Genomic DNA, 14,310 nt, shown 5'->3' on the forward strand with positions numbered 1-14,310 from the left:
GTCTACACCCTGACCTTAGTTATCTATGTTTTCTGTATTATTTGGTCAGGTCAGAGTGTGACGAGGGTGGGTATGCATGTTTTGTATTGTCTAGGGGTTTTGTATGTCTAGGTGTGTTTGTAAGTCTAGGCATATATAGGTCTATGGTGGCCTGAATTGGTTCCCAATCAGAGGCAGCTGTTTATCGTTGTCTCTGATTGGGGATCATATTTAGATTGCCATTTTCCCTTGGGTATGTGGGTTCTTGTCTATGTGAAGTTGCCTGTCAGCACTCGTTTTATATAGATTCACGGTCATTTTGTTTATTTGTTCAGTGGTCTTTCTTCATTAAAGAAGAATGTATGCATATCACGCTGCGCCTTGGTCTAATTACGACGAACGTGACAACACTGTATTTCTGATCAATTTTCTGTTATTTTAATGGACAAAAGATGTGCTTTTCTTTCAAGGACATTTCTAAGTGACCCCAAACTTTTGAACTGTAGTGTATATAGTATATCAACACAATACCGTTTTAAAAGTTAACACCCAATTGCCTTGTGTGAAAAAATTATTGCCCGCTTTCACTCAATAACCTTTAGCTGCAATGACTGCAACCAAATGCTTCCTGTAGTTGTTGATCAGTCTGTCACATTGCTGTGGAGTACTTTTGTCCCACTCTTGCATGCCGAACTGCTTTAACTCAGCGACATTTGTGGGTTTTCAAACATCTGCTTGTTTCAAGTCCTGCCACAACATCTCATTTGGGATTAGGTCTGGACTTTTTGTGGGTTTTTAAGCATGAACTGCTCGTTTCAAGTCCTGCCACAACATCTGTTGTTCATCTGTTGTTCTATGCACAGATGATTCAAAAGTCTAACTTTTTGGACGACATGGGTACGCCTATTGGGAAACCCTGGTGTAGAGTGACACACATCGTCTGATTTTATTTTAGCTGCTGGTGATGGGCAGGAGGAGGTATGTATGTAAATTAATTTGTTCAAGTTATGAGCCTAATAATTCCTTCTTGATAAATAGAACAACAAAAACATCTCTGTAATACTAGCATCCAAGAAATGTTATGAAGTTGGACATTCATAGACAGCAAATTCAAATTCACTGAATTCATTGATATTTTCCACTGGGAAATTCATAGACAGAGCTATGCAAAGATTGACAGACTGGCAATAAATAGATCCACAATTGATTAAAATTGCTTAAATTCTTGGGTCATGAATACAGGGGTGCAACTTTCACTGGGGACGGGGGGACATGACCCCTCCCACCCCAACATTCTGAAATTGCATTTTTGCCCCCCTCAGTTATATCATAATACAAAATGCAGCCTCTGTGTGCTTTCGGACCATGTGGACGCATCAGAGCTGTTGGGTAGGCTGTTTTCCGGTTTCAGCAGGCTGGATTTAGGACCACACGGACACCACAGAGCGTGCGGACAGGCTGTGTTAAGGGAAAGCTTCTGAAAGGCTGGCGTATAGGACCAGCATGGGAGAGATGATCAGAGGCAGCTGCTGTCTGTGTCACTCATTTTATCAGAGTTGTGAGCAGAGCAGAAACTGGCAACTCTTTAGTTGACTGATCTAGCTGGCAAGGTAACTGTTGTTTGAAAGAAAACAATTTTAAAGTATTTATTCCTAGTGCTGAGCTCATGTTACGTTCACTAATGTTTCATCCCCTCTCGACTGAATTGAATTAACTACTAGCAGCTAGCTAGTAGCTACCATGACAAGTTCAGCTCTAGCTAGCCTCTATCTGTCAGGTAGCAGTATCTAACAGCTGTAGTGTGTATGGTTGTCACGCCCTGACCTTAGTTATCTATGTTTTCTTTCTTATTTTGGTTAGGTCAGGGTGTGACAAGATTGGGTATGCTTGTTTGTATTGTCTAGGGTTTTTTGTATGTCTAGGGGTTTTGGTAAATCTAGGTATATATAAGTCTATGGTGGCCTGAATTGGTTCCCAATCAGAGGCAGCTGTTTATCGTTGTCTCTGATTGGGGATCATATTTAGGTTGCCATTTTCCCTATTGGTTTTGTGGGTTCTTGATCTATGTTTAGTTGCCTGTCTGCACTATCCATATTAGCGTCACGGTTAGTTTTGTTCAGTGTTCGTTCTTTTAATAAAGAAGAATGTACACTTACCACACTGCGCCTTGGTCTCCTCCTTACGACGGCCGTGACAATGGTAATGTTTTGTATCCTTTGTTTGTCCCATTTCAACAGAAGTAAATTTGATAATGTACCATTAGCTACAACTAGCCAAAAGTTTGCTAATGTTAGCTAGCTAGCGCACTAACTTTAGCTATTAGTTTTGTCTCAATTACCCTAGACTTGAATCAAACGTTGAAACCACGGCCAAACCATTGAAAACCGATAATTTTTTATTAGTCAGTATAGCAGCGTAATGTTATTGATCTGTCCTTTTCCCTAGCTAATTCCCTACTTTTCACACTGACATGGTATAAAAAGCTTTACATGCTTCACTGTCATGGTGCACAGTCAGTACACAACACTACTCTGATCATGCCAGATGGATCCGGTGGTTACAGGGGTCCCTGCAGGGTCAGACAGCCAGGGAAGACCAGTCTATGGAGCTCAGGTGAATTTTGTAGTATTGTATAACAATCAGTGAATGGATACAAAGTTCCATCTTGAGTTGATGGGTATACCTACAGTAGCTACAGTACAGCAGTTTAAAGATACAGTCTGGGATCTGGGAATAATGGTCATTTCAATTATTGTACTATTTCTATTCTTGGATAATATAATGTATAAATGTACACCAAGGTAATTCTTTGTCATGTCTCCTCTGAGCAGGATCAGATGAGGGGTCTCATCAGGCTCAGGCAGCCAGGGAAGAACAGTCTGACGGCACAGAGGTGAACATTTCCTGATACAGCACTTTATTCTCTCTGTGCAGTAAACACTGGACAAGCAAGAAGCTTCATTGATTGAAACTATGTTAAGGCAGTCTGACAAACCTCTAAAGTTGATTTCCAAAATGGAAATCAACTTGAGGTTGAAGGCTTTTCTCGATGGTACAAAACATGCAAAACAAAATTGAGGAAGACCTGGGAGATGTTATTGATGAAGAATGGATACAGATATGTTAGAATGCCCAGTCATTCAGGAAGCTCATCTGAGTGCTTGTCGTCCTGACCAGGGACTTGAACTGACTGCAGTTTGGTGTCGTAACCGACTTCAGTGGGCAAATGCTCACCTTTGATGACCACTGGCATGCTGGAGAATGGCCACTGGCATCCAGGTTTCAACTGTCCCGGGCAAATGGCATCATGTGGGAGAGTGGTTTGCTGATGTCAACGTTGTGAACAGAGTTCCCCATGGTGGCAGGGGGGTTATGGTATGGGCATGCATAAGCTAAAGATAAACACAATTGCATTTTATCGATGGCAATTTGAATGAGCAGAGTTACCGTGATGATCCTGAGGCCCATTGTCATGCCATTCATTTACTGCCATCACATGTTTTCAGATTGCAATAAATAGCTGTTGTCGTCACCCCCCTCATCCATCCGCATTTACTTCGTGCCCCCTCTCGGAATAATGTGCATGACACCCCTGGCAACAGCATGGAGGAAAAATGTGCTTGTATTTGATTGTTTTATTAAAAAGTATGGATTTCAGCTAACAAAGAAAGGCATGCAACAGAGGAGAAAAATAGGTAGGTCCATGGTAAGGTTTAAACATTTACATTTAAGTATTGACTGCACAGAGGTTCACTCCAAACACTCTAGTCTCCACTCAGTTCAGATATGTGGTTATTTAGAAATCAGATAATACGCACATTAGCTTGCTCAGCCTGATTGTCATGAATAATTGGCATCATAACTTCAATCAACGCATTTCCCTTCTAGTGAATTATTTGCTTTATTACTACAGCTTTTCAGGGAGCATGTGAATGGGCGCGTTCGAGCGGATAACTTTTGTCAAGTCGGTGACAATCGTTACATGCTGACCAGACCGGACACGTCACTTGTGCGAGCGTTGCAAAATAAATTTAGAAATCAATGTTATTCAATTATTGCACCCACACTGCTCGTGCGCGCCAACGAGCGTCTGCGTTGCCAAGGGCAAAAATAGAACTCCTTTCTATTTCTGACGCAGATCGCACTGCAAGTCCTGCCTCTCCCATCTCCTCATTGGTTTATAGAAGCAGGTACCCACGTGCTATCTCCTCATTGGTTATACCCACGTGGGCGATTGAAAGATGAAATGTTTTGCCGGTCGTCGTGGTAATACTATGAAAGTTTTATTTTGTCCCCCTACACCACAGGTGTCAAACTCATTCCACGGGGGGCCGAGTGTCTGCTGGTTTTCGCTCCTCCCTTGTACTTGATTGATGAATTAACATCACTAATTAGTTAGGAACTCCCCACACCTGGTTGTCTAGGGCTTTATTGAAAGGAAAAACCAAAAACCTGCAGACACTAGGCCCTCCGTGGAATGAGTTTGACACCCCTGCCCTACACCAAACGCGATCACGACACGCAGGTTAAAATATCAAAACAAACTCTGAACCAATGACATTCATTATACCCACGTGGGTGATAGAAAGACCAACTGTTTTTCCGGTAGTCGTGGTAATACAATGAAAGTTTAGATGCGATCACCATATAATTTGAAAGATGAAATGTGGTCGAAAAGCATTAAACATGTATGGCAATTTAGCTAGTTAGCTTGCACTTGCTAGCTAATTTGTCCTATTTAGCTAGCTTGCTGTTGCTAGCTAATTTGTCCTGGGATATAAACATTGAGTTGTTATTTTACCTGAAATGCACAAGGTCTTCTACTCCGACAATTAATCCACACATAAAACGGCCAACCAGATCGTTTCTAGTCATCTATCCTCCTTCCAGGCTTTTCATCTTTGAACTTATATGGTGATTGGCATCTACACTTTTACCACGGCAACAGGCAAAACATTTCGTCTTTCAATCACCCACGTGTGTATAACCAATGAGGAGATGGCACGTGGGTACCTGCTTCTATAAACCAATGAGGAGATGGGAGAGGCAGGACTTTCAGCACGATCTGCGTCAGAAATAGAAAGGAGTTCTATTTTAGCCCTTGGTAACGCAGACGCTCGTTGGCGAGCACAATAATTGAATAACATGGATTTCAAAATTTATTTTGCGACGCTCGCGCACGCGACGTGTCCGGTCTGGTCAGCATGTAACACCTTGCCCAAACCGGCTGTGCGCGTGCGCTATCGTGTATACATTTATTTTGCCCCCCCCACACCAAACGCAATCACGACACGCAGGTTAAAATATCAAAACAAACTCTGAACCAATGACTAATTTGGGGACAGATCGAAAAGCATTAAACATGTATGGTAATTTAGCTAGTTAGCTTGCACTTGCTAGCTAACGTTAATTTGTCCTATTTAGCTAGCTTGCTGTTGCTAGCTAATTTGTCCTGGGATATAAACATTGAGTTGTTATTTTACCTGAAATGCACAAGGATCTCTACTCCGACAATTAATCCACACATAAAACGGCCAACCGAATCGTTTCTAGTCATCTCTCCTCCTTCCAGGCTTTTTCATCGTTTAAATTATATGGTGATCGCATCTAAACTTTCATTGTATTACCACGACTACCGGAAAAACAGTTGGTCTTTCTATCACCCACGTGGGTATAACCAATGAGGAGATGGCACGTGGGTACCTGCTTCTATAAACCAATGAGGAGATGGCACGTGGGTACCTGCTTCTATAAACCAATGAGGAGATGGGAGAGGCAGGACTTGCAGCGCGATCTGCGTCAGAAATAGGAACAACATCTATTTTAGCCCTTGGTGTCGCAGACGCTCATTGGCGAGCGCAAGCAGTGTGGGTGCAATAATTGAATAGCATGGATTTCTAATTTTATTTTGCGACGCTCGCGCACGCGACGTGTCCGGTCTGGTCAGCATGTAAGACTTACCACCCAAACGAGCCCAGTGGAAACCCTTTGGTACCATGTTATTATGATCCAACTTCCTGGGTGGAGACAGCTGCCTCTCCCGAGTATTTTATGTTGCTGCGAATGGTGTGTGAACGTAAATATGTCCATTCTGTGAAACATTAAGAAATGTATCACTTATGTGCGGAAGAGGCGAAAGACAGTTATTGTAACAAATTAGGTGAGTACAAACTTTAAAATGCTACATTACGACAGTCCATATCGCAGCATGTTCATAGAGAAATGTCGACTCTTGTGTATATACATCGTTTCTGCCGCCCTAGGCGAGACAAAAAATGTGCCACCCTCCCCCGCAAAACCAGAATAGTGTGGCCCGCAATGGAATTTTATGAATACACATCAATGTAGTAGGCCTATCGTTTAAGTCGGCAGCTTCATTGGCTTTATTAGTCCTGATTTCCGTTACTAATAATTTTGGCTCTGAATATCAACTACCCAACTTTATCAGGATTTATCCTGAGAATCCATGAAATCAATGTCTTTACACAGCGAGACATGCAGAAGTCTTTTTTTTCTCTCGCTATGATGCAGTTCCTCAAATTGATAAATAGGTCTACAAACCTGAAATCACTGATTAACATGACAATTTAGCACACGGGGCGAATTTCCTGGACAGCTTAGCCGTTGTGAGTATCCTGATTTAAAAAAATAAAAATAAATTTGTTTCTTTTTTCTCATTCCAGATATTGTCAATTTTACTTTGATTTGTCCTGTTTTTTTAGGATAATATTGTTTGGTAACATGTCATATTCACAACTAAGCACATTGTTATTGATTGGGCGCCATTTAGGTTAGGCTATTTGCTCGGATTAACGTGCATGATGTAAAACGTGTATCTCATGATATTGTGATTAAATGTAATTCTCCAGCCAGTAGGCTACAGAAAACGACACTCTTTCTACCGTAGGCTAGTAGGGGTTTTCAAACTTTTGGGGGCCGGGGACCCCTTTTGTGATGGCAAATTCATAAACATAATCAGCACAACTCGAGTGAGAGAAAAATAGCATACAGGGAAGGGAGTGCATGGCCGGAAGAACCAAGTCTCTCGGACCCTGGGAAGAACATTTTTAAAGGCCAGCTTCTAGGCATTGGAGAGAAAATGTTACAAATTTCCTGCAATTCTACACATTTTGCCATGAAGCAGAGAGAATTTTGCAGTTTTAAAGCTTAAAGTAACTGTCCAGTGTTCCATGAAATATGACCTATAATTAGTTATAATATGAGTGAAATAGTTTTCCGCACAAAAAAATGCAATTAAGTATGATAAAAAATGATATTTTCTGTTTTGGAATGGTGTGGGTGTACCCCAACAACAGAATGGTGTGAGCATATATCAGTCATTCAAAATATTCATGCAGGTAGACTGCTGATTGGCCAGCATCATCCTCAATTAGGAAATGGAAAGCATTTTTGAAAAAGTCTGTTTGAGAGAAGTTAGAGATGTAAAAATAATAATAATTATCCAATTTATGATTTGACCAGTAAGTATAGGATGAGCCAACAACATTATTTGGGTATGAGTTAACAGAATATGAACTTTTAAGTGAGATTTTCACTGGACAGTTACCTTAAATTATAGTGCATTATCTATTAAAAAAAGAACTAATAATAATTGTGGAAATACAGAAAGTATTGCGTTAAAATGTATATCTGGGGGAGTACTGTGGATTCCAATATCCCTGTGAGCCTCACAGGCCCATGTTTCCCATGGTTAAGAACATAAATTGTAGATTAATAATATTGTATTACTAAACTTATTCCATGGATCCCTTGGCCTAAATTTGTTTAATCTGTTAGTAACATTCATTTACAAATTATATATTTTTTTATATTTCGAGATCTGTCCGCAGACCCCCTGCAGTACCTTGTCCTCGGACCCCACTTTGAGAACCCCAGGGCTATTGGCTATATGATTTATGTTTGATAATTTTTTTTGAACATTGGTGGAGCACAGCAGTGGTGCTTCTCTCCAACAGCATCCTGGAGAGGCATGCAGGCATGGACAATATTTGACAAAGTTGGTACTGCTTATCATGGGCCGGAATCAGCGTTCACCGAAATAGCCCATATATGCCACTGGGTGAGAAACTAGCTAGTATTCTGTGAATATTCTAAAATCTGCATAAAACAAATGAGCATTTTCCTACCAGAGGTTAGCCCTGCTGCTATTATTCCTTACGTCATTTGTCATTTGCTGCACAGCCAGTAGTACACTCGTGTAACCTGGTGTCCGGTTCATACATAAAACATCCTCCATTCAGGCTGCAAAGGCGTCGGTTTCTTTCCTTAACTCGATTTAATGGCCCTTCGGTGGGAAAAAAATCTGAAAAATATGTGTACTGTCTTTATTAAAACAAAATGTTCCACCACCATGCTAGGGTGGCTAATGGTACTTCCTGATGTTGCCCTAGGTTGAAGATAACAAAAGAATTACATGCAGAAGTGTTCAAAAATTTACAAATTCATTGGACCAGCGCCGGACTTAAAACGAAGTGAATGTTAGCAGTACAGAAAGTTCACTATCAAAGTGGAAAATAAACACAATCATAGTGAATTTCAGCGAACTACTCAACAAACTCGTACCATACCTGTTTTAGTCATTCTATCCATTTAAAAAAAAATCTAAATGATCTACAGCCACTTTATTACTTGCTTTTCTGACCGCCGGTCACTTTTTAAATGCTAATCCTGTAGAATCTTTAACGCCACTGGTCCTATGAATGTTTATTTTCTTTATGCTCTGTATAGAATTGTCACATTGTCTTAACTTGTGTGTATTTTTCCTCCCCCTTTTTCCCCCCCAATTAACTGTTTACGATCTTGTCTCATCCCTGCAACTCCCCAATGGGCACGGGAGAGGCGGAGGTTGAGTCATGTGTCTTCCGACACATGACCCGCCAAACCACGCTCCTTAAAACACCCGCCTGCTGAACCTGGAAGCCAGCCGCACCAATGTGTCGGAGGAATCACCATTCAACTGGCGACTGGGGTCAGCCTGCAGGCACCCGGCCCATCTCAAGGAGTCGCTAGAGCGCGATGAGCCAAGTAAACCCCCCCCGGCCAAACACTCCCCTAACCTGGACGACACTGGGTCAATTGTGCGCAGCCCTCTGGGACTCCCGGTCACGGCTGGTAATGACACAGCCTGTGATCAAACCCCAGGCTATAGTGACGCCGCAACACTGTGATGCAGTGCCTTAGACTGCTGCGCCACCCGGGAGGCCAACTTGTATTTTTTCAACCTAGATGTCGCCCACTGTGTTCAGCCAGGGGTAAACTTCCGCAGTGTGCAACATCCAGAAGTTGTCTGAAAATGGTGGCGGATTTTTTTCCCACTACGGGTTAGTAAATCGAGTTAAGGACAGGTCTGCATTTTTTGTTTGACCTTCCTGCCGATTTGTAATTTACATAGGCTTTCTAGGGCAGACCAGGGCTTTTGGCACTGCTAGGTTGCTATGCAGTAACCCACCAGCAGAGCTCATGACTTGGCTCTCCAGACCGGACACTGGGGGCCAGCTTTTTGAATGCGTCCACAATAAATGGAAACCTGGTTGGTCCATTGAATTTACCCCAGATTTTCATGCAAATATGATTAAATCTGCTTTAAAACATATGCAGATTTCCACATCAGAGGTGTTTCCACCAGACTGACTTTGTTGCGGCTGTGCGTGATGACGTAGTGCACATAACACTGTTGCGCTTAAGTTTTCATGTACTGAATATAAAACATGAGTTGAATGTGTTTCCATTTAATTTTCCACTCTGATGATAGTTTTCTCAGACAAACTGTTGCGATAAATGGCAAACTTGCCCAATCTGGTTTTCGCGCATACTCTTTAGACAACAGTTTGCTGATTAAGTGGACATTGGACAGATTATATGTTGAGATGGATAAGTGGCAGCTAATCACCGATCATCTTGTCCCTAGCATACAAGTTTAAGACCCTTGATAGTTATTGGAAAGGAGCATCAAGCTCATGACTGCACTTTCACCACCCTGTTGCCTAAACTGTGCATGCTTTTCCAAGTCACAGCAAGTAACCCAGGCAGCCGCAAATGGAACGGGCCGGAGTTGCTGTGGGGGGCATGTTTTCTTTGGTTGAGGTGCATTCACATTCCACCATGCTCAAAAGAACGTATCCTGGGTGGTGATATGTCAGCACGTACATGTCAGCTAGCTAAGCTTGCCACTCTTGCTAGCTAGTTAGCTGGCTAACATGATTTAACAAAAAGGGTTTTACAGAGTCACATCGACTAAAATCATTATTTTCTAATCTATATTTGGGTTAATCATTTCTGTTGCCTGTAAATACTTTTTATGCATGTTGGATCACTTTGTATCAAAGTGCTGTGAAAATTGTGTCCTGTGATTTATCCCCTGTACTTCCATTTTTACACAAGGGCCCTTCTGTTAGTTTGCTTTCAGCTTGCTGCAGCCCAGAGGATCAGATTACCTTGATCAATCCACCTGGGGAATAACTTTAGTTAAGATTCTACAGTACCTGCCTTAACTTGAATACTAACCCAATTCCATGTCAGGCAACTGTCAGGGAAACTTTGAACTGCAGTTGCAGTTCTATCAGACATTCTTGGAGTTTAATTAAGTAGGTGTGCCAGGGGACCAGACAGATGGGGAAGACGGAGAGGAGGGATATTGGGTGTACTGTTGTTGGGCAGATCTCCATATGTTTTATACAGTCTGAACCTGAACAGACTGGACACATCTAGGTTACTCTGACCCACACGGGGAAACAGAAATTATTTATCAAGCTGCTATATAATGATCTGAGTGATGTACCCTTAAAGTGTCAGATCTGTCTGATCGTGCGCACTGTGACGCTACTGTAGGTGAACTGAAAGGCTGTGTGACGGGGTGTTTGAGTCACCCAGGCTCGCACACAGTATCAGTAATTTATTCGCTCTGACGCAAACGTAGAAGTCTATGACTGGAAATATGAGAACTAAAACGTCACTTTCTAGGCAACTTGATTCTGTGAATTAAAAAAAATAAGAGTAGAGGGAAACACAGGCTAGTTTTTGTTCGGTCTCAGTGTTTTAACTAGACTTACTTCTGACAAACTGGGAGTTGCTGCATGAGAGGGCAGTGATCCAAAGAGAGAGAGAGGCAGACTTAAGATGGCTACATGGCTCAGGCTCCTGCCTGGCATACTGATTTGGACTGGATGAGCCTCTGTTAACGTCCATCAACCATGGGGAGGGGGCAGATGGAGAGTGGGAGAGACAGAGTTTATAACTTCTTCAGTTAATGTCTACACCACCCACTCCACCACATCTGACCACATACAAAGAGGAAACAGGAAATGTCTTACTGCGAGGGTTATCTAATCAGCAGTATCACGGGCTCTGCTGAGGGTGGGCTCTCTAAGCTTCAGTATATTCTCAGTTATGGGATGTTTTCATTAAGTAGCGTGTCTGGGTTAAACAGCAGTGTTTCCCCTATATGCATTTATGCCACTGCTAAATTGTGGCAGCCACAGATTTTTTTGTGTATAGGTTTTTAAACAGTACCAGTCAAAAGTTTGGACACCTACTCATTCAAGGGTTTTTATAATATTTTTACTATTTTCTACAATGTAGAATAATAGTGAAGACATCCAAACTATGAAATAACACATGGAATCACATAGTAACCAAAAAAGTGTTAAACAATGTCAAATATAAAATTTTGAATTTTTTGAATTCTTCAAAGTAGCCACCCTTTGCCTTGATGACAGCTTTGCACACTCTTGGCATTCTCTCAGCCAGCTTCATGAGGTAGTCACCTGGAATGTATTTCAATTAACAGGTGTGCCTTGTTAAAAGTTAATTTGTAGAATTTATTTCCTTAATGTGTTTGAGCCAATCAGTTGTGTTGTGACAAGGTAGGGGGGTATACAGAAGATAAGACCATGTCCATATTATGGCAAGAACAGCTCAAATTAACAGAAGCAACAGTCCATCATTACTTTAATACACGGTCAGTAAATCCGGAAAATTAAGAACTTTTAAAGTTTCTTCAAGTGTAGTCGCAAAAACCATCCATCGCTATGATGAAACTGGCTCTCATAAGAACTGCCACAGGAAAGGAAGACCTAGAGTTACTTCTGCTGCAGAGGATAAGTTCATTAGAGCTACCAGCCTCAGAAATTGCAGTCCAAATAAATGCTTCAGTGTTCAAGTAACAGACACATCTCAACATCAACTGTTCAGAGGAGACTGCATGAATCAGTCCTTCATGGTTGAATTGCTGCAAAGAAACCACTACTAAAGGACACAAATAATAATAAGACTTGCTTGGGTCAAGAAACACGAGCAACAGACATTAGACCGGTGGAAATCTGTCCTTTGCTCTGAGTCCAAATGTGAGATTTTTGGTTCCAACCTCTGTCTTTGTGAGACGCAGAGTAGGTGAACGGATGATCTCTGCATGTGTGGTTCCCACCGTGAAGCAGGGAGGAGGTGTGGGGTTGCTTTGCTGGTGACACTGTCTGATTTTTATTTAGTGTTCAAGGCACGCTAAACCAGCATGGCTACCACAGAATTCCAACGAGTGCTCAGCACTTGAGCATTCCTCATGAAGCTGGTTGAGAGAATGCCAAGAGTGTGCAAATGGTGGCTACTTTGAAGAATCTCAAATATAAAATATATTTTGATTTAACCCTTTTCTCCTTTTTTTTTAATGAGTAGGTGTGTCCAAACTTGACTGGTACTGTACATATTGTTGAGTGTGGTCTTAGTGCTAGCATCGGGTTGTGGTGGTAAATAGATGTCGACCGATTCATCGGCATAGCCGATTTAATTAGGGCCGATTTTCAAGTTTTCATAACAATCGGTAATCTGCATTTTTGGACACCGATTATGGCCGATTACATTGCATTCCACGAGAACTGCGTGGCAGGCTGACCACCTGCTACGCGAGTGGAGCAAGGAGCCAAGTTAAGTTGCTAACTAGCATTAAACTTATCTTATAAAAAAACTATCAATCTTCACAATCACTAGTTAACTACACATGGTTGATGATATTACTAGGTTAACTAGCGTGTCCTGTGTTGCATATAATCAATGCGGTGCCTGTTAATTTATCATCGAATCACAGCCTACTTCGCCGAACGGGGGATGATTTAACAAAAGCACATTTGCGAAAAAGCACAATCGTTGCACAAATGTACCTAACCATAAACATCAATGCCCTTCTTAAAATCAATACACAGAAGTATATTTTTTTAAACCTGCATATTTAGTTAAAATAAATTCATGTTAGCAGGCAATATTAACTAGGGAAATTGTGTCACTTCTCTTGCGTTCATTGCACGCAGAGTCAGGGTATATGCAACAGTTTGGGCCGCTTGGCTCATTGCGAACTAATTTGCCAGAATTGTACATAATTATGACAACATTGAAGGTTGTGCAATGTAACAGCAATATTTAGACTTAGGGTTGCCACCCGTTCGATAAAATACGGAACGGTTACGTATTTCACTGAAAGAATAAACGTATTCTTTTCGAAATGATAGTTTCTGGATTTGACCATATTAATTACCAAAGGCTCGTGTTTCTGTGTTTATTATAATTAAGTCTATTATTTGATAGAGCAGTCTGACTGAGCGGTGGTAGGCAGCAGCACGCTCGTAAGCGTTCATTCAAACTTTACTGCGTTTGCCAGCAGCTCTTAGCAATGCTTGAATCACAGCGCTGTTTATGACTTAGAGCCTATCAACTCCTGAGATTAGGCTGGCAATATTAAAGTGCCTATTAGAACATCCAATAGTCAGTTATATGAAATACAAATGGTATAGTGAGAAATAGTCAACGCGTCATAATTCCTATAATAACTACAACCTAAAACTTCTTAACTGGTAATATTGAACCACCAGCTTTCAAATGTTCTGAGCAAGAAACTTTAACGTTGGCTTTTTAACATGGCACATATTGCACTTTTACTTTCTTCTCCAACACTGTTTTTGCATTATTTAAACCAAATTGAACATGTTTCATTATTTATTTGAGACTAAATACATAAATAAAATCTATTATATTAAGTTAAAATAAAAGTGTTCGTTGTTCATTCAGTATTGTTGTAATTGTCATTATTACAAATATATATTTGTAATAACCGATTTGTGATTTTTTTAACGCCGTTACCGATTTATTGGAGGACCCAAAAAAAACAATACCGATTTAATCAGCCGATCGATTAATCAGTATCGGCTTTTTTTGGTCCTCCAATAAATCGGTATCAGTGTGGAAAAATCATAATCGGTCGACCTCCTAAACAGCTTCTAAAAAATATAGATAAATAGTGTGGTTGTTACGTCCGTCGTTAAATGAGAC

General features: G+C 41.1%; 1 protein-coding gene across 2 annotated transcripts in view; it reads left to right on the forward strand.

Moving 5' to 3' along the window:
- Positions 1–5,859: 5,859 nt before the first annotated feature.
- The window catches only part of LOC120026424 (volume-regulated anion channel subunit LRRC8A-like), a 32,715-nt gene continuing 24,264 nt past the window's right edge, over positions 5,860–14,310 (forward strand). For both annotated transcript variants that reach the window (XR_005473087.1, XM_038971282.1), the window contains exon 1: positions 5,860–6,139. The gene's annotated coding sequence lies outside the window, so the exon portion shown is untranslated. The remainder of the gene's footprint in view (positions 6,140–14,310) is intronic.

Source organism: Salvelinus namaycush, chromosome 31, assembly GCF_016432855.1.
Source record: "Salvelinus namaycush isolate Seneca chromosome 31, SaNama_1.0, whole genome shotgun sequence".
NCBI lineage: Eukaryota > Metazoa > Chordata > Actinopteri > Salmoniformes > Salmonidae > Salvelinus > Salvelinus namaycush.